General features: G+C 43.7%; 1 protein-coding gene across 4 annotated transcripts in view; it reads right to left on the bottom strand.

Annotated features, from left to right (window-relative positions):
• Positions 1-21,857, bottom strand: part of MOB3B (MOB kinase activator 3B) — an 88,913-nt gene that overhangs the window by 20,407 nt on the left and 46,649 nt on the right. The gene's annotated exons all lie outside the window — the stretch shown is intronic.

Raw genomic sequence — 21,857 nt, 5'->3', positions numbered from 1 at the left:
AGGCCAAAACATGCACGCCCCAAGTGCAGAACAAGCAGGTCCATCCCCAGGGGCTGGCAAGAACAACACTGTAATGAAGAAGGTCCCACTGCTGCCACAGCTGCCAAAAGCAAGCCCAAGACATCAGACTGGCAATAGGCAGATCCTTGCAGTCCATGAAATTAGACAAGAAGGGTGGCAGAAATGCCATCTCAAAGGAAAAAAACATACCTAATACAACAGAACAGATCCTGAACTGAGTTACAGCAAATTGAACCCAAAGTAATGCCATCAAGACTTGAAAAATCAGAGCGAGCTGGTTCCAGATTTATACTCTGAGGTCAGAATTTGGCCTAATGTTTTCTTCCCACTGCAACTGTTATAAATAAATCAAATACCGAGCGCAATCATTACCAGCGACCCTTGGGAAATGACTAGCTTAGATTTAGATCCTTGACTTGCTGAGGAGCCAACAGTCCTTCAGCTGCGCAATAGTAGCCTTTGCCTTCACCCCCCCCCCAAGTCCTTTTCAGCATGCAGTCTGTGTTTCTTAATTTATTTCTTGGATATTTGAAAAGAATTAAAAAAATCAGTGTCCAAGTATTGAAGTCTGTGTGCTTCCAAGAAAGATGACCGTCTCCATATCTGCAAGGTGATAGGGACAGAATGTAAAACCACCAAATTAGATTGCTAAACCATGTTATTAAAAGGCAAAGGAATACAGAGATGGCAGTGATTTTTTTTTTTTTTTTTTTTAATCTAGCTGCTATTTGCTGAGAAAGAAAAAAAAGTATTTCTGGATATTTCTGGACGCATGAACTGGCAGCCTTGATTCTTCTGCAGGCTAAGACCCAGTGCTGCTGCAGTGCTCCTTTTCTTCAGGGTTATACATGCAAATGGAAAACAGTTTAGTGGAGGATAGACAGGTACAGCATGTCCTCCTGAACAACCACTACGCGTTTTGAGGCCCTGCTTCCCCGGACATGGCCGAACATCGCTCATAGTAGAGAATAACCTTTTTTTCCTTCTGTCTCTGCTTCTGCACAGCCTTGTTGTTGTTTCTTTTGTTTCTTTTTCTCCCCATTCCCCCTCGCTTTCATTAAACCATTCTCATCTCCAACCTCGAGCTCTTTGTGTTGTATTTTCTCCCCTTTCCTCTTTGAGGAGACGGAGAGTGAGAGAGCGCTTGTGGTGGAGCTCAGCTGCCCACCCAAGTAAAACCACTGCAGCCGTGCAGAGGAAAGGATCAGGAAAGGTGCTGGTCAGTGCTCGCCTGAACATGAGCCAGCAGTGTGCCCAGGTGGCCAAGAAGGCCAGCGGCATCCTGGCTTGTGTCAGGAACAGTGCAGCCAGCAGGGCTAGGGAGGGGATCGTCCCCCTGTACTCGGCTCTGGTGAGGCCGCACCTCGAGTACTGTGTTCAGCTTTGGGCCCCTCACTGCAAGAAGGACATCGAGGCCCTGGAGTGTGTCCAGAGAAGGGCGACGAAGCTGGTGAGGGGCCTGGAGAACAAGTCCTGTGAGGAGCGTCTGAGGGAGCTGGGGGTGTTTGGTCTGGAGAAGAAGAGGCTCAGGGGAGACCTCATTGCTCTCTGCAGCTACCTGAAAGGAAGGTGTGGGGAGCTAGGGGTCGGCCTCTTCTCTTCTCTACCTTTCTTAATTTGCTGTCATCAGATTTGTGCATGAGCCTCCAGACCTAATCCCTTTCCACCAAATGGACATTTAGCCCAGTGTTGACACTACTGGCCTGTGGTCTCATTTCTTTGAGTAATCCACTTACATGGCAACAGCAAACACTGTCAAGGCCCACCTCTCAGGAAACTCACTCTAGAAAAGCAGTATTGTTACTGCATCTGCTAAAAAGGCTTGTGCAGTGTCTACCAGTGAGTTAATGGCCTGTTGGTTTAAAACACGGAGATGTTTTCATGTTGTGATGAAGCCCTGTCAACACAAAACCTGTTCTTAGTGTGACACAGAATATCGGTAGGACAAGAAAGAGATAAGAGACCAGATGTTAAAGAAACTAAATTAGGCAGGGATAAAAGAGGGTGACTAAAGGCCTGAGATGAATACAGCTGTCAAAGAGGCTCTTTCCTTTGACACAAAACCATCGTGACTCCCCTCACCCCAGTACGTGCAATGACCTCCCCCAGAAGCAGGTGAGCACCGCAGGAAGCGAGTCACGACGCATTTTTCTCCTTGCTGCCTTTTTTTCTTCTCCAGGCAAGAGGAAAAACCCATGCAGTCGCAGGAAGCTGGCGCTGAGGAACAGGCCGTGCTGCTCGGCCTTTCTGCCTGCAACGCTGCCGTCGGCTCTGGGCTGGCTCACGCTCCTGCCGGCAGCTTGCAACGAGAACGCAGCCCCAGCTAAACCTTCCGTGATGCCAGATCCACGAGCACTTCTGACCTTCTGTGTTTGTGCGGTTTGAAGACTCGCTTTACCCAAGGGAAGATGGTAAGCCCTTTGGCAATTGTGCACTGAAATAGCACCGTGCATTTTAAGGTCCTTTAGCAGGCCACAGTCATAATTCATCCTTTTTTTTTTTTTTTTTTTTTTTAAACACACATATGGGAAAAGTAGGGTGGCTCCTTTCTCCATCAGCAAAAAGACAGATAATATACTACTGCAAATGCTGCTTAAAAGCATGCCACACTGGGAAAGTCGGAAGTTTTTCAGTTTAATAACAGAGAGAGACAGCAGTGTTATCAGAAACCAACAACCTCCTCCCTCTGCGTTTTCCTCCTCCTACCCCAGCCCCAAGTACAAAAATTTGCAAAAGATGCCCTCAGTGGTGGCTAGAAACTTTGCTGCAAAAACACCTATCCAAGCAGATGTTTAATGTTACCTCACTGTGTTACCCAAGGAAGGGTCTGTGTCAAGTGCCAACGAAAACAACATCAGTCTTGCAGGACTTCGTTCCTCACCTAAATAAGCTGGCAGGGTGCACAACACTAGGGATAAACTAGACTGCCATGCACCTACATGCTCCTGATACTGACCTCCTTTCTGCTTTCACACCAGAGGAAAGGAAAACACTCTTACATGACATGGCTTTCTAAGATAAATGGTGTTCTTATCTTTTTTTTTAAGCAGTGTTGCCACTAACTAAAGGTACTGATGAGGTGCTCTAGAAAGGGCTGTTTAAGGGGAAAAGGGCACACATCAGAGAATCATTCGACTCTTTGCACTGCCCAAGCATCCAGCAGCTCTCTCCTCTGCTGTACACCAACAAAAGGATGATGGCAGCACATTTTGCCATTTAATTAACTCCACCAGGTGTCTTAGAGGCAGGCAAATACCTGAGTACACAAACCACCTGAACTGGACGCCCTCCTGCTGCCTGTCCCAGGCAAGGTGAGCTCTGTCACAGCCAACAAACGGGCCAAGAAACCCATTAGGGCAGATCTGCAGGCCCACAAGGCAATAAGGAAACTGAGGGCCATAAAAAGCAGCCAAATCATGTTTGTGTGACAGCGCAACTCATCAAACACATCTGTCTGCCCTGAAAGAGCCACCTTCACCATAGAAACAAAATGAGATTTGCTGGAGCTCCGCATTTGGACAACTGTGTATGGCATTAATATATACACAGCCTAAAACAGGCTTGGAGATGCATCAGAGTAATTCATGGCTCTCCCTGCCTTAGCGGAGGCTATATTACAGATCAACAAAAGGCAGCCACTTCTGGGGCAGAAATTGCAGTCGTTTGGCAGAGTAACATGTGACAGCTTAGGGTGGGAAAAGAGAGATTAGCAACTTGCTGAGTCAGTGTTAGAAAAAAAGAAGGTACTAACACTGGAGCCCGACTAAGGCTTTGCTGGAAAAACTTTCCTTCCCACCTGGCACAGGTCTGTTAACAGCTTCGTCCCTACAGCACCTACCACAGCCTGACAATTTGTGGGTAATGACATGGTTTCAGCATCCCATGCTGAGTACATCACCACCCAGCGTGGCTTTCATTTTTGTTATTAACTTCTGATATTTTCAGGACACAAACATTCTGGTCTCCCATTTATTTCACGAGAACAGGCTGTTCCGAGGGCCCCTCTTGGGCTTGCTGCTGCAGTACGAAGAGGCAATGTGAAGCATTACTGCAAGCAGCAAGCAGCGTGGTCTTTCTTGGAGAAGCACTGAGACCGAACAGCCTGCTGTCCCCAGCACACGCTGTGTGCCAGCATCTAACTAAAAGCAGAAGCCTTACACCTGCCCAAACCTACGACATGACACGACGTTAACAAGTCACTGGATCTGAAAGGTCAACATGGTTAATATCACTAAAGCAATGTTTGCTCCCTGAATGACTGCTGTGTTCAGCTCCTTTCCAGGGGACCATTGAGAAATGTTCAGAGCACAAACAGCTCAGATCACAGCCCTTGTGTCTCTCCCAGGGCAAACCATTTTCTGATCCTCTGATACCTGAGCTGAGCTAGGAGTCAATTACCTGCACAAAGGTACCTTCAGTGTATATTGACAGTTCTTTGGAAAAAAAAGATTTGTAAGTTTTAATGAAGTGATTTTTCTCTGCAGTACGCAGAGAATGCAGAACGCAGCTCTCTCCCATGAGACAGGGAAAGAGAATAAAACAGCAGCGTGCAAGGGAAATTCAGTGGGAGACCAGGAGTCCTGGTCCAAAAAACTAAGTGAAAGCAGAACAAAATCCGGGTCCTGACTCTGCTCAGGTTAACCCTGACTTACAACAGAGCAGCCTCGAGCGAAGCCCAGTGTCCTGGGAGAGAAATCCGCAGGCTGGCAAGCGAGAGTCCGTCAGGGCTTCCCAAACTGCTTTTAACTACTCGTGCTTTTATAACACCACATCCGGGGGTAACATAACAGATGTTTTTTACTACTCTGTTGTTACAGCTGCTGAAGGAGTTGTAAAATCAAATGGACCCACCAGCTGAAGAGACAGCAACCAACCCGACCTTCCTCACCTGCACATAGGTCTGAGGCTGCAGCCTGAGCAATGCTGCCCCCGCTGTCCCCAGCCCCTTCCCCTGCTCCACTGGGACCTCTCCGTGCTCCCAAATTTTCCTTCTCTCGTTTTCTTGGAACTGCCTCTGTAGAAGAGGTCAGCCTCCCCCTCCCTACCTCCCTCCTCCCCTGTAAACACAAACTGATGTGGGTAAAGTCCTGCTCTTAGGAGTGCTTCTGCTTTCTGCAGTAACATGTTTGTCAGGTAAAAGGAAGCCCATTTTCCGTCCTGCTGGGATAGGAACCAGAGCACACTGGACTTCACTCTCACAGAGGACTGCGCTACCCGAAGCTCTACCTGCACACACAAGGTTTCAGGTTATGTCTACAAGCACAACTCCACACACAAACACAGCCATGCATGCTCACCCTGTGAAGCCTGTGAAAAAAAACTCCTAACAGGTTTTGGATCCAGTGTAATTCCAGTGTAATTTTTTCAATAGGTCATAAATAGGTGAGATCTGTCTCTTGAAATGCCTGGGGCTCTGGCTGGTACCTGGAAATTTAATGAAACTTTACAGCCAATGTCATCGAAAATGGGTCTGGAGAATCAGTGAGCAAGAGTATCCTCCTTCCTTTAAAGCATTATAAAGCTAAGCAGCATAATATTATTTTAACATCACTAGCAACGGAGAATTACAGAATTAATTTCAAATGTTGCATTAACTTGACCTTAACCGAATACTTTTGCAAGATTAATGCACTGGTCAAAGCTTTTAATGAGCATACATCAATAACAATCAAATGTTCCACGGGACAAATACTTTTCAAACATAACAAATAAAAGTAGTAATTTAAAACATACCTGCCCAAAAATAAGTTGTTTTGCTGCATTACCAAATTCAAATGTGAATGGGATGCACCCCGATTTCAGCAGAGTAAAAGTTTCTCTTTAAAAGACATTTCACAGGGTTAATGCATCCTTCCCTAACTCATCCTCCAGCGTTCAATTCCTGCTCACCACTGCCTGAAATATGAAAGATTTCTGACAGACTTGAACACTACCTTTAGCAGAAACACCTCAGACCCCACTAATAATGGGCAGCATCAGAATGGGAGCCACTGACAGACCATTTAACTAATATATAAAGAACATTTCTACTTTGCAACAGCTACAGCTGCATGAACTCTTCTTGGGGTCTTGAAAACTGCCTGTAAACATTTTCTGCAATTCCATTAATGCCTAGTGAATGCCATAGAACTGAAAGGAAAATAAGGCAAAGATTATTTTACTTTTGTTTTCTTCCACTGAAGCTCTCTTTCCAACTTCCATTACTTTTATTTCATGTAGAAGAAAACACTCAATATACCTTAAGATTCATAATTGAAAAGCCTAGAGAAGGGCAAAACCAAAACCATAAAGTATGTCTCTTTACGGTATCTGCTTTCCACACAAATTAATAAAATCCTTTTTTTTTTTTTTTTTTTTGTGTAAAGACCATTTATTTCTATTTCATCTCACAGACACACAATAGATACCACTTACCCTTCTGTATTTCCTTTTACCTTGTATCTTAAACTGGTCGGATCTTAAGCTGTTCAGATCCCCATGCTGATTTTATTAGGCGAGGACAATTTAACTGAAAGTGATGTATATAGTGCTTTTTCTGTTGTTGTTCTTTTTAGCACAGCTTTAGAAACCTACAGTAAGACTAAGTGCACTTAGTCTAGCAAGGGTAGTCACCGTAGTTCAGCAACAGAACTAAACATTTTTCTCTTTATTGCTGAAGAGACTGATTTATCTGTTTAACATTAATCATCTGAGGAGGAAACATTCATTCATCTTATGTCTACTCTTTTAAAGTCTATATGTCTATATGTTTTTATCTATATGTTTAATGTAAGTTTACACGATCTCTGCCACTGTTCATATGGTATTCAACATCAATCACCTTTTAGGTTTACGGAGATTTATACGGTCACGCTGTAACTAACATAGCTGGAAAGCAGACTAAGATGTGGAAGTATAGATAAAACTTGTGTGTAAAACCTGACAAAGAGTTGGCAGCTTTATGTATCTGGACACCTAAAATTTCCTGTCTGCAAGGCAGGATGATGAGAGAGTGTGGTCTTTGCTCAGCCATTATCCTGAGACATTTCCAAGCCAGAGGCAGACAACAGCACAGGTTCCAGTTGCCACCTCTGCAGTGTTTGCAGGCTTTGAGTCTCCTTGTTCAGGATATGAGTACCAATGAGCTAGGTAAGATTCAGAGCACTTGCACCTGACAGTGCTGCTGAAGAGAAGAACTACGCTAGCACATGGAGTCATGTCTGCTGTGCATTTCTGAAAAGAAAAAAAAAAAAAAAAGACAACCAAGAACTGGGTAGGGAGCTCTAAGCCACTACAGATTCATTTCACTGGCATGCACTCACTAGCACAGGTCTGACAGGTCAAGCAGCTGGAGCAGACCTTCAAAAGGGTTTCATTTTTGTATTTTGAAGAGTATCTGCAGATGCTGGGCTCAACCCGTCTCTTCCATGGAACAAAAAGCATGAATAAATCATTAAAAAAAAATAATGTTATTTTCTTCATGCTTACTCACAAGACAGCTGTTTAAATTTTTGATTCCTAAAATCCTAAAGACAGCATCAATACTACTTGCCTGAAGCTTCCTCTCGCCCCAGTGAGGATTTCCAGTTGAATGTTTCTTAAAACTCTAGGTCTTCATGCTGGCAAATGGGGCAGCCTGACAACTGATCCTTTACTGATGTTCCAGGAAGCTGAATGTTATGGAAATAATGTCTAATGGGGTGCAATTTGTTCAGAGTGTGTTTTACAACTGGAGAACTCCACCTGTGATGCATGATAGAGACCAACTGGGTCCTGAGATCACATGCTCGAGGCTCCGTGCCTTTTTCTTTCCTCCTCTCTCCGAAATGAACTCAGAAGCAGATGTAGTTCTGCTGAAAGCAAAAGCTTAGCGTGGTCATGGAAGTGGGACTGTTCGGAGAACAATAAATGTCAGCACACACACGTATTTTCAGAGCAGGGAATTAATTGCTAGTAACTGCAATGAGATAAAACTGACGGTCTGCAAGGACCAAATACTTGACTTTCTCTACTTGGATTGCATAGATCCTGGTCAGGATGAGAGAAAATCAGTGAGCAAAATATTGAATCTTTAACAGTAGCATAGTATGCTCTGTCAGTGCACTGCAAGAGGCTTCAGCATGCAAAGTGGAAGGATGGGAAGAGACCCAGTGATGTGTTACACATCTGCAATACAGTGCCTCAACCTGCAAATACACAGAGGATCACTGAACCTTCAGAACGAGATTTCTACAAATACCAACTAAGCAACTGCTCATTTAGACAACATATGCTTTAGACATGTGCATTCCCTGAGATCTAATTGCTAGTAGGGATCTGGCAGGGAATTAATGTATAGTATTTAAGAACTAACACCTGACTCTATGGAAAAGAGAAACTTACTGAGGAGTGTCTGTGGTCCAGCACTTGGATTGAGCATGGATGGATCTGTGCTGGGAAATACACTGGCATTCAAAAAATAATTATTACAGACTGTGTTCAAAAGAGCTGCTACACTGAGGGTAAAAGCCTGGGCAGAATACAAATGGTATGGAAGAGAGAGGGGACTCCATTTGCCCCTAATAGATTGATGCTGCAGCGTGCAGTGCTCTTCAATATGTAGGGCACAGAAATTCACTCAGTAATTTCTGTATCAAGTCATACTTTCTGGCTTTACTATGGTTGGGAATTCACTCATTTCCCAGAAATAACACCTTCTGTGTTACTGAAACATGATAAAATATTAAAAAATCTTCAAAAGCAGCATTGTGTCAGTATGGACGGCATGTTCCTATACATTTTGACTGACTTTGGAAATTCCGAATTTCTGGTTAAGTAAACTGAGCTAAGTTTACCTTGAACCCCATGGATACAACTGCATTGCTCACCATGGACATGAGGTCAGAGCTAGCCTGTTTATTTTTTCCTTGAAAGCGTCACCATACAGAGTCTGCCACTCCTGGTCCTGATTCAGGGAACTTTTTCAGTGGGACTGCTCCCTGGACAAGTACTGACCAAGCTAATTGCTTGGTGAGCATCCAAACACTGCGAAGGCTGCAAGACATTCAGAAGCAACTGACTTCATCCCCAAACCTCTTCAGGAGCTTAGGAGATCATGCTGCTTTTAGTGAGCATGGGAAACTCTTACGGTGCCATCACAACTGCTCCTACACTGGCATATTTTCTGTTGTAGCACGTAAACTCTGGGAATCATTCGGTTATATGAAACATTGGGATGATTTTATACACACATATACACAAGTAGACATATCGCAAAGTTAACTGCAATGTGTGAGTCTTCTTGATTCTGCTGAAAAGTCTGAAACATGGAACACTAAGGATGGTATCCAAAATACCGAAAAACAAATAAATAAATTTGTTTAAAAAATGTGTTCTTTTGCTGTTATTAAGACAGACTGAAGGTTGCCTTTTAACTTGTGAGTGAGTTCTCATGCAAGATGACTGAAGAGTAGAGACATCCCACTGACCCCCTCCGTGTGTTCATCCATTTGGAATTTTCTAAGGACTGTCCCTTACCAGAAACTCTGCGATGGTGTCACCTGGAGCTCCTTCAGACCCACAATGAGTCACATTTAGTCCCAACAAAAGTTTTGACACTGCTGTGGAGAGTACTGCTTTGCAACCAGGCTAAGGGAAGAGCATATTAAATATAAATAAAAGGAAGCTCTCCCTGTGCATAGATCATGAAGCAGCATATATAGTCTGTAACACTTTCGCTTCCTTCCTAGCAGGAAGCTTTGGTTTAGAATAAAAGCTGCATCAGTCCCTGAAGCTGAGAGGTTTGTGGCACCTTGCCAATTCCAGAAATCTGTTTAGAAACTGTGAACATCTCGGTCTGACAAAAGACATAAAAAACTAACCAACAGTAATTTTTCATAAGTGCTTTTGGGTCTGGTTTACATACTTTGAATGTGAGGATTGGCAAGGCAGCAAATGATTCCATGAGCTTATTCTTATTGTGCATACTGAAATTGCCATGAAATTTAACTGCTTCTACAATCCACTGAAAATAAAAGGTTTATGATTTCTGGGTGATCCGTGTAGATAAATGCACCTCACTCAGAAATGGAAAGAAAAAAAATGAGGTTGCTCCCATCACAGGATTTGGAAAAAGGAGAATTGTAATTCTACACACAAAAAAAAAAAAAAAAATAAAAGCCCCGGGAAGAACAAGAATAATTATTCTGCATTGAGACTTTCCACATTAAGCTTTTGCAAAGACTCTTTGGAGCTCCCATTTTGATACCACATAAAATGCCAAAGGACAGTTCTTCCTCCAGAAGTGACAAAATTAGTCTGTACACAAGCCCATGATTTATTTTGGACAAAACTTCTTATGATTGGTGCTTGGACATGTCCCAGCAAAAAAAAAAAAAGAACACTGCCTCCCCCAAAACAATTAATCAATCAAACAAATGTTCTTATCATCTGTCTTTTACAGTGGCAAAACAGATTCCATGACTGAACACATCAAAAGGGGCAGGTGTCCTTCAAGAAGTCCAATAAATTCTTTAACAAGATGGTTGCTTTGTCCCTGTAAAACTGGAGGAACTGCTGCGCTGAATGATGGCAGCTGAAGACTTACCTTTGTAAAATTGCAAAGCTTCTTAAAGTAATCTTAGTGCACAACATGAGGTGACAAGTACAAGTTACATGGGATTCCCTGCTACTGCAAACATCTCTCTGTGTAGCATTATAACATTTCTTATCTATTACCTCCTTTGAAAGTCTAACATGAGTATCAGAAACACAGATAATGCTGATAGGACAACAACAACAACAACAACAACAACAACAAAAAAGCTGTTGCACTCAGTGTACCACTACTTTAATAACTCAAAAGATCCATTACACTGTCACATCTAACAGAGATTTTCAGCTTAACACCCATCAATCTGTCTGTCTTCCCTAAAACTTACAGCCCAGGCAGACACCCCATGGGGACAGCAAATGAATTGCACTTACTGCCACCTACCTCGCCACTTCGCTCGCATACTCTGCTACTGCTAGGGTACGTACACCCAGCCTGTTTCCTGACGAACTGCAGTCAGAGCTGGCACACCGTGCCGAGCTGGGAAGCGTGTCTGTCTGCCTGGCATCACCACCAAACAGCAGTAAGCTGCCAGACACTGCCCGATGTGCCTGCACCAAACCCTGGTGGCCTGCATGCCTCTCTTCTATGCAAAGAGATTACAAACAGCCGTGGGAGAAGCAGGGTTTTACACAATGGCAGAATTGCAGCTTTTCTTCTGTGCCCCACGTAAGGCTGCAGAACTCCACTGCTGACTGTCAGCAGTCCCACAGTGCAAGATCTCAACCATTTACTCCTCCCCCTTGCCTCCCTTTCCAGCCAATAATTCATGCATTTATCATCTGCACTCCTAGTATTGCAAAAGTAGCTTTTAGGATGTAAACTGCATAACTGTATCACGATCAAGAGACCGCTTTCTTCACGGTGGTTCATCAAAAATTTATAAAGAACAATGAGCAGATGGGGAAAATCCTGTGTACATTGTTACACAGCTCGATCAGAACTTCAGCTGTGAACCAAGAAACCTCCCTGCGCATCAGGAGGCGACGTGAGGTAGTTTATAACTGCATCAGTTGATAAGGGAAGACTGACCAATGTCATCTACGTGGACTTCTGCAAGGCCTTTGACGTGGTCCCACATGACATCCTGGTCTCCAAATTGGAGAGAGATGGGTTTGAAGGGCGGACCTTTCGGTGGATAAGGAGTTGGCTTGAAGGCCCCACCCAGAGAGCGATGGCCCATGGCTCCATGTCCAGGTGGAAGCGGTGGTGAGTGGTGTTCCTCAGGGGTCTGTCCTGGGACCGGTGCTGTTTAGTATCTGTATCAACAACACAGACAGTGGGATCGAGTGCACCCTCAGCAAGTTTGCAGACAACACCAAGCTGAGTGGTGCAGTCGATACACCTGAAGGAAGGGATGCCATCCAGAGGGACCTGGACAAGCTTAAGAAGTGGGCCCACCTCAATCTAATGAGGTTCAACAAGTCCCAGTGCCGGGCGCTGCACCTGGGTTGGGGCAATGCCAGCCATGAGCCCAGACTGGGAGAGGAACTCACTGAGAGCAGCCCTCAGCTTGGCCTTGGGGGCTCTGGTGGGCAAAAAGCTCGACACAACACAGCAGTGGGTGCCTGCAGCCCAAAGACCGACTGCGTCCTGGGCTGCACCAACAGAGGAGTGACCTGCAGTTCGAGGGAGATGACGGTGCCCCTCTGCTCTGCCCTCATGAGGCCCCACCTGGAGAGCTGCGTCCAGCTCTGGGGCCCCCAGCACAAGAAGGGTGTGGATAGAGCGAGTCCAGAGGAGGCCGCAAAGCTGGTCAGAGGGCTGGAGCTCCTGACAGGCTGACAGAGCTGGGGATGTTCAGCTACAGAAGAGAAGCCTCCAGGGAGACCTCATTACAACCTTTCAGTACTTGAAGGGGACTTCTAAAAAAGATGGAGAGCAACTCTTTGCTCAATCAGATATTGAGAGGATAAGGGGGAATGGTTTTAAAGTAAAAGAGGGGGGATTTAGATCAGAGGTTAGGAGGAAATTCTTCCCTCAGAGGGTGGTGAGGCACTGGATCAGGTTGCCCAGAGAAGCTGTGGATGCCCCATCCCTGGAGGTGTTCACAGCTCTCCTTTTTTACTACACCCCTACAATTTTTTTGCCACCAGAAGTACAGGCTTAGGATTCAGAGACTGTTCATTGCCCTGTACCATGTGCTGCCTCCACTGCACTTGAAGCATCCAGAAAGCAAGGTTTCTTCAAAGGTCTCTAAAGTCTGGCATTCACAAAATGGCATGCTCTAATTAGTAATAATTTCTGATAACTCTGGCAGAAGTAAATACTGCACTGATATTTCACAAGCTACTCCACGCTCATTTTTTCCTTTGAGACCATCAAAGCTAAAAGTCAGCATTCATAATGTTTTGTGCTTCCGCATTACACTGAACATTTTTAAAGCAAAAAGACAATTCAAAACCTGCTTGTGAACATCATCTGATGTTAAAAAATAAATAAAATATAAACTGGGCTCTTTGTGGCTGTCTCTCTTGGGATAACCATGTTAGCAATGAGGCAGCGTGCAGAGTTCAAATGTGGTACACAGATGGAAAGTTTAATAGGTATGTTTAAGTACCATTAGATGATTTTACAGCTGTTGCTTGTCTCTGGCCAACAAGGGGAAGTGGGCCATTAAAGATGCAGTGATAAAAAGGAACCATCTGCCAAGGCCAGCAGAGGCTGTTTGGGTGCATTAGCAGCTGGAGACCACAGCTGAGAGTCCTTACACTCTTTTCTTTGTCACCAGGAATTAACAAAAAGAAAGTCTAAAAAGAAAGGAGTGTCCCTTTTGCTCAGCAGCGTGTTTTGGAAGTTCACACGGAAGATGCACTCCTTACCCTTTGGCTTCACATTGCGAGAAACAGGTTGCAAGTTAAAACTTCAGTCCTAGGGGAACAGAGCTGATGGTGGAAGTGCCCAGCTTTTAGATCACACGTGGGTGATTTAGATATAGATCACATGAAATTATATGTTATAAAGGAACATGCTGGGGACACACAGCAGCCAGCAGAGCCAAAACAGAAATACAAGAAAGATATGGCTCCTGCCATTTTATTCAAGGAGAAAATATTATGAAAATGAAAGTATGGTTTTATATGAATTTTCATTATACTCATTGAAATGAAAAAAAAAAAAGTCTAACTATTCTAATTAATCTGTACATGCCTCATCTTCAATATTCAATACTTTTTATAATCACCTATACTACAGGAAGGCAGTGTTCAGTTTTAAGTCATTCTGCCTTGATTTGTGATTTGATTCGTAACCTATGTTTCCATCCTGTCTTTCTCTATTGTCCACAAGAGATGGGTCTCTCATACAAGAAATACTTTCTGAACAAGAGTCAAAGGGCATATACAACTAGATTATTTTCTGGGAGATTTTACAGATGCTGATTTTCACTGCTACACCTTCTGTTATCACTCACAAGAGAGCCACCTTTTGTCTCCCAACACAGCTGTCGGCGTTTCCAAATCTCTATCAGCCTTGATATCCCAAGGGGTTTTCAAAGAGAGGGACAGCCATCCATTGTTAAAAGCAAGGAGCATTTCTGCAGCAACCAGATCAGAGGCACTTCAATATATTGGACATATGTAAGTCTACAGCATCTGAAAGGTTACACCTGCAAGTGCTGAGAGAGATGGCTAATGGCACTTAGAGGCCATCGTTGATAACCTTTTAGAGGTCATGGAGACTCCTAAAGGTTCTTGATGGCTGGTGATCATCAGTCCTGTTCTCAAAAAGGGCGACAAGGAAGATGTGGGGAGCTACATGCTAGGCAGCCTCCCTCACTCCCTGGGAAGGTGATGGGGAAAATTCTCATTGCAGGCATTTCCAACCACGTGAAGGACAGAAAGCTGATCAGGAGTAGTCAAGGGGAAATCACTGGTAGTCTTTACAATGAGATGACTAGCTTGGTAGATAAGGAGAGAGCAATGGAAGTAGCTAACCTTGACTTCAGTGAAGTCTGACACTTTGACATTTACACTGTCAAAAGAGGCCAGCAGTATCCTGGGCTGCAAGAGGAAAAGCACGGGCAGCAGGTTAAACACGGTGATCCCTCCCTCTTCTCAGCACTACTACTGAGGCAACACCTTGGGTGCTGTGCTTAGTCCTGGGCTTCCCACTACAAGACATGGACTTACCTGGACTGAGTCCAGTGCAGGGCCACAGAGGTGACAAAAGGACTGGAGCATCTCTCATAGGAAGAGAGGCGAAGAGGTACAACTCTTCAGCCCGACGAAGAGAAGGCTCAAGAGGATCTCATCTATGTGTATAAACTCTGAGTCCTCTGAAGGAATGATGCTGTAATTAGACCTCTAACTGCACAGCTATACATCTCCAGCTATACGAGGTTGTAAGGCAGGCACAGTTCATTACCTGTTTCCATTTCAGGTTACCTTTTTGCGGGCTTAATTGCAGTATAAAACAAGAAATTAAATAGGCAGCCCTAATTTTTTTGCAGGATCTCCATGGCTGCCAAACACAGAACACCCGCTGGAGCAGAAAGGTCCAGTTTTGTTCTCCCACACAATTTCACCCTAAGCTAGGTTTGGTACACTATGGTGGTACTGGTGTATGTCTGTAGGACAAATTTTCCCAAAGTTTCAGCACAGCTTTGGTTAAGCAGAGAAGACAGACTGCAGCTGGGAAAAAGAATTGGGCTTTTTTTTTTTTTTTTTTTTTGTGCATTTTGGCCTTCACAATCTGAATTACTTCCAGTGACAGAAATCCTTAGCTTAATGCTCCCAGTTATGCAATATAGTATCATTTTTCCTTCAAAAAGTTTTATAGAAGGTTCAGATCTTAGATTCAGAAATCTCACTGGAAGTCAAAGACATTTGTCAGAGCCTGACTCTGTTCCCTCCATATTTTTTTCATATCCATTACGAAACCCACCCTGATGATTAAAAAAAAAAAAAAAATCAGAAGAAATTACAATACCAACTAAACAACAAGATCCTAATAAAACAAAGATATCTTTTGTAAATCATCCTTACAAAAACTTCTCACCTGAAGTAAAAGCCTACTCAAAAGACCAAAGAAGGTGTCATGGTCAGCCTGCACTTATGATGAGAATAGCAAGATTTTTTAATGCTATTTAAAAAGGAACTGTTATGAAACATTTTTAAATGGAGTGAAAAGAAGTTTTGTGTGTGTTAGCAGCCGAGCCCTCACAATCAGAGACATGCTAGGATAAGCTCAGGCAGATGACAAGAGAGATAACAAACAAATCCTTCATTTCAGCTGAAGGCTACATTCCACAAGGCATTTTTTTCATCTTGAATATTTGCATCATCACTTGCTTTACTGTAAAGCTTCTCAGCTCACGTGTAAGCAGCTGCAGCTTCAAAGCGAAGTCCTCAGTGCCCTGCAACCCAAATGTCTGCAGGAGGCACAGAACATGCAAAACCAAAACTTTATCACAATTCTGGTGGCAAATGTCCGCAAATGCATAATAACTGATCACTTCGGGTCAACATGCTTCATGGTTGTTTCCACCCCACACACACACCTTTTTTTTTTTTCACACAGTTTTATTGTAAAGCAATTAAATAACGGGACCTTTCTTTCTGAGTTTATTAACTCATGTTGCTGTGCCTTTGGGAAGTAATGCTTTTGCGGTCTCTGCAGCAAAAATACAAACTTTTATTTAAATGGTAATCAATCAGCTCAAGGTATGCAACCTGAACACTAAAATAAGCACTATTATTTTATTCCAAAATTGCCGTCTCTGGATATGACAGCTACTGTGGTATAAGGAGTTCTTAAAATAATGCCTATTCCAAGACAACCTATGAAGGATTTAAAGGAACTGCAGGTGTAAATGAAGGACAAAACAGGCATAAAGTTTTACACCCCTGATTTTCACTTCAAAGGAGAAAGGAAGGATGTATCTTTGGCTGTAACCCGAACTTAACAACTACTTTTTTCTTCACCTGGAGAATTTATAGACAGAAATCCTCAGCTGCAGAAAGCCCAAACCATTAGAAAACTGAAATGAGCAGAGCAGGGAACCAGCAGGAAGATAAAAGAGTGGGACTGCCATTTGTGAGATGCTCATTTCTGCCACAATCTCCCAGATCAAAGGGTGTTCTGACACCTCTGAGAGAACCTCTAAAAGTGAGCTGTTGAGTGCTAGGAAAATAGTACCTTGCCCTTTTCCTGCATTCATCTTCCAAGGACATTCTCTAGTGGGCTGCACAGACCCCTGCTCTGAACTTGTATGGCCATTTTTCTGCAACCCATGTGCTCAAAATCCATGGTTCTGGAAGAAAATACTCAAAACACTGTCGTCTTGTAAGTCCTGAGTGAAAAAAAACAACCAGGCAAAACATTGCTCTGTTTGCTCTGCGATTTTAATTCCTCCAGAAACTTTGACAAGGTTTTTAATTTGAGGGCTAACAATGCACAGGGTTGGAATCTTTCTGAAGGCATTAGCTTTAATTTTGTTTACTCCAAATTCATACATAAAATGCTAATGTTTTTGGAACAGACAGGCAGTATCGGGAATCCCTAATACTACCTGTCTCTGGACACTCCAATGAATAACTACATAGCACAAGACAAATCACTTACACAGCCTACTTTGATTACCTGAGATTTGGTCTCTTACCTGACAGATGAAATAGTCACATTCACCTTGTTCAATGGGGCCCTTCCAAAAATGGATCTTTAAAAATAATAATCCAGAAGCAAGCCCTAAAACTCCAAAATAAAGGCAGCCATGGTATGCTACTAATTTTAAAGCACTTAAATTCTAAACAGATGTATCGTTTTAATGCCCAAATATTCATTGGCACTTTTCTAAAAGGTCTGATTCCATCCAGCATGTGGTTTGGAAGTGTCTCTGCTGCTGAGTATTTTAGCGTCAAGCTTTAGGGATTTATCCATCACAGGGCTGACTTCTTTCTATTATGGCTGATTAGAGCTGACACTGTACGAACAACCATTACCACCATTTCACTATGCTAATGTTGATAGCACACATTTATTGGTAAGCTGTAACGTTCCTCTGTTCAGCTGAACATCTGCCTCTTAAAACTAAAGGTATTTTTTTTCCATATCCAGACGGAGTTTTGTCTTTCAAAGACAATCTGTTCATTGTCTTCCTTTTTCCCTTCCAACTACTAACAGACTTTTGATTATTCCCTTCTTGAGCATCCCTGATTCCAGATGGCTCGGCAACCTTCCTTTTATTTCTCATGAGTCAAAGTGCCACTGATTCACATTATGAGAAGAAAATAAAAGTTTCCACCATATATTTTTAGGCTTACGAAAGGGCACAGCCCCCCTGGTGCTCCTCAGACATGTGACTCACTGTGAGATGGAAAGAATCAAAAATCCTCTGTGTCAGCACCGGCGGTAAAGCCTGCCCCACTCCTCGCTGAGTTGCTCAGATTCTCTGAACATTTGTGAGGTCTTAATCTTCGACTTTTCTGAAGCCGGGTTTTTCTTCTAAGTCACACAAAACTGTCATCCGTCAAGTACCAAGGCCTGCATTTATCCACCATCCCAAGGACTCTACAGCCCTGAGGATTTTCCAGTTAAAGCAAAACTTCTGAAAAGGGAGACACACGAAACATGTGGTGCATCTTCTGCCGGATAGTGTCCTATGCCAATCTTCAGGGAAAACAAAACCACTTAGACCTTGGCTCCATGGTTTTCCCTACATGAAAAGAACTACTTAAAGTTAAATGTGTTAGCAACAAGACTTTGGGTCTCATACAAACAGTGTCAAGTGCTGAAAATGATTTGTTACTTCCAGTTCTGCTGCACATAAAGTTTTGTAGCACACTGCCTACTATGACCAAAGGTGTTTTTTTTTTCCTGTCGGTTTTCTTGTCTGTGACACAGAGGTTACATCCCAGCCCAAGAATGAGTGTCAGGCTGCAGAGCCTTCCTCTGGGGACCCTGCGTCAGCGCGAGTCGTGGCGCGAACAGCAGCTCGGTTTCTCTCAGCACACTGCTCGGGCAGATGGAAGCAGCATGGACCAGCAGCCAAGGAGAAGGGAAATTAAGACACTTCTGTCAACACGGTTGGTAGGTGGCAAAGGTGAAGTTAATTACCTCACTGTGACACGTTAGATCTTTTCTTTCCAGGTGGAAAAGACAAGATCTTGTCCTTTCACAGCTACATTGGTAAGACTGGCCTTCATCTTTTGGCTTCAAATGTCAAAGGGCAATATGCAGGATGCAAGGTTTGTCTCCTCTTTCAGTGTTGGCTGCTTTTTGACTGCGCCGGCTGACAGGCTCCAGTCAAAACCACCCAGCTTAGGGAAAAAACAAACAAACATAAAAACCAAATACTTATGCCAGCAGCTACATATGTTAGGAGGACGTCCAGGATGCATGAGAATGTCAATGAAATCCCAGCCTTTGTTGTGTGCCTGTGCACTGCTGACAGCCAAACAGCAGGCAGACTTTTGTGGGGTAGCAGAGGAGCACAGAAGTTCCTTGAGATCAGTCAGAGGCATCTGGGGGAGCTCCACAGTGCTCTGAAATTCATGAAAGGTTTATGGTTGTATATGTCATGTACGGCCATAGGACAGCTGGTTTAGGAGTAGGACTCAAATCACATAGAAAGAGAAGCTTGCATACACCAGCAGACTGAAAAGTAATGCTCACAAGTACCACGAAAGCCCTCCCCTCCAGAATGCACCTGTGGACATACCTCCTGTTGGACACGCTTACAGAAGCATTTGCATTGCAGCTATGGCAGGCCAGCAGCCAGTATGACTTGTGCTTGCATTGCTGCAGGACATTAACAAAGGTAGATGAAAGCCTTTTCCTCTCTGCTTTGGCAGACCTATTGCAGCTCTGAGGCACGTGCCACTGAAGCTTCCAATTTTTATTTTAATTTTCCTGAAGTCAGGTGGTCTCCTGACCACCTACACGTAACAGTTGGCAGCATGAGAATCAGAGTAGACACACACACACTCCACTGAAGCACAGAGGATAAGCCAACAAGCATCCATTTTTGTTCTGTTGTTCCAGTGTTCTCAGTTACTTTCTGCCACTTGTTGTGGATCGATACAGGCACAAACACATTTCCTCAATACATCATCATCCTCGAGAACGAATGCTGTAGACAGAATACAGCTACCTCCAGGAGCCACACTTTTGAGCATCTTTTTTCTCAGGAAGTTTTTCTTCCCACAACTCCTTATTGACTTTCGTTTAGATGGGCACCTGCTCTCCTCCGTGCAGGGGGCTGCTGCATAACGAGGCACAGAAATGTGCCACTCCATCATCTGTCTGCCATGGCAAGTGCACAGGTGACAACCACACATAATACTGATAAAGAAACCCTGATGGTTTTCTCTGAAGCATTCTGAGGATGAAAACACGGTGCTTACAAATGTTTCAAATTATCTGAATGTCATTCTATTTTGTTTTATTTTGTTTTTTAAAGAACACAGGCTCACACATGGCTTTTATCAACACAAGGAGTTTCTAACCACGTAATTTTTTAAGTACATATTTGACTTTCCTCCAAAAATTATCTATAAAAGACAGGAGGGCCTCATTTAAAAGAAACTAATGAGTTTTCTCCTGTTAAGATTTCTAATTTTGCTCTACTAGACACTAACTGAAACGAGAAGGCCAAACTTCTATTCGAAAGAGGAAGGTCAAACTTGAAGGCAGTGTTGGTCGGTGGATCCACCTCTGGCTGCTCATGCCCTCGCTGTAGGCTTTCCAGAAGTGCCCCAAGAACCACCCTACCTCAGCACTCTACCAGTTCCATGGTGAATTCTCCATACAATTGTGTTTTAATCAGGACTAAATAATTTTCAGACCCCTCTGACCACACGTGATGCTGACCGTTCTTATCACGTGGCTGGGGGAGCTGAAGACCACACTGGCTTATCTCCCTCCTTGGGCAGATTCCGCCTAAAACATGCCCAAAAGTACTGCTGTTGTGCTCAGAAGATCGACCTTGTGCATGAAAATACTTTGTGGGAGTAAAGTGAATTTTCTGAAATCTTTCGGAGCTTAAATAACTCATATTTGGCAAAACAAACATGGATAAAAATTAGAAAATAAAAAACGGTGGTATTTGTGAATCTTACTTCGTTTGGGTTCCAGAAAATCGTTCAGCAAAGCAATTATGGACTGTAAATGCCACTCCCACGTGTGCTCTGCTTTCCAGCATATCAGACAAAGTCTGTTTTATAAGGTTTCATGTAAGGAGCTATTCTCCTTGTTCGCCAGGGAGAGAATGCACACGAGGCTGTGGAATGCCGAGGGATCTCACTTCTAGAAAACCCACTTTCAAGACAAAGCATGTTCAAAGACACTGAATTTCCCACACTTGGAGCTCAGCACAAGCCCAACCCCAGCATCCCTGACAGGACACACAGCAGACTTCAGCCACACAGCAAAGGTTGCTGATGAGATCAGGTCACACATTCAGAGCGGGGAGAAGCTGTGGTGGTGAAGCTGCAGATCCTTCAAGAGACTAATTCAAGTGATGTGCGATCACAGTGTGCTGGAAATCTCCATTCCTGAAGAGCGAGTGGTCTAGTAGCTAAAGGACAGGTGCCTCCAGCTCCCACCAGGGTCACCACACTTGCAGGTGCACCATACTTCTTGTTTCTTGCCTCTGCAGCAGTAAAATCAAAGTGAGCACAGATTCTGAAATCTCTTAGTCTTTACAGACCCAGCCGACACACCCCTCTGCCCAGGAGCTTTCTCTCTACCATCATGCTACCACTTAAGTCTTTATTCTGTTTTCCTTTTTCAGTTTCTGTAGCATGGATAACAGAAGAAGAGATCTGTTTTTCTGCATGCTAGCAAAGATGCTTTTTAGCCCTTATGGATGGCTGTAACACAGAAAACCTGGCACGTGAGGCATCAGCCCATAGTCCAGGTGAGGAAGGATTTCTTCATACCAGCAGTGCCAAATCCTTCCTGTGGAATTTGCACTTACTTTCCCTTGCACTTATCTTCTATTATTATCAGAAATAGACTGAAAAATGGGCTAATTTATATGCTTTAGATAGAAGTAAACCAGAACATTCCTGAAATGGCACATCTAGCATCAGATCAAGAGGGTACACGGGGGAGATGAGGCAGCTTTGGGAGCACAGTCACCTACCAGGTCAGGTACCTGCAGTCTGAAAATGGTATTTGCTGCTGCATCACTGAATTTTTGCACTGTTCCAGGCAATGTGCTTGTTTGGGATTTACAATATTCATTCCTGTGGTGAGATGAATTTGCATTTCTTCAACTCATGCATGAAGACTAGCTAGCGATTTTCTAGTCTGCTTTGAGTGG

The sequence above is a fragment of the Aythya fuligula genome, chromosome Z (assembly GCF_009819795.1).
Source record: "Aythya fuligula isolate bAytFul2 chromosome Z, bAytFul2.pri, whole genome shotgun sequence".
Lineage (NCBI taxonomy): Eukaryota > Metazoa > Chordata > Aves > Anseriformes > Anatidae > Aythya > Aythya fuligula.
Note: the sequence above shows the minus strand (reverse complement) of the source record. Positions and strands in the feature narration are given on the sequence as shown.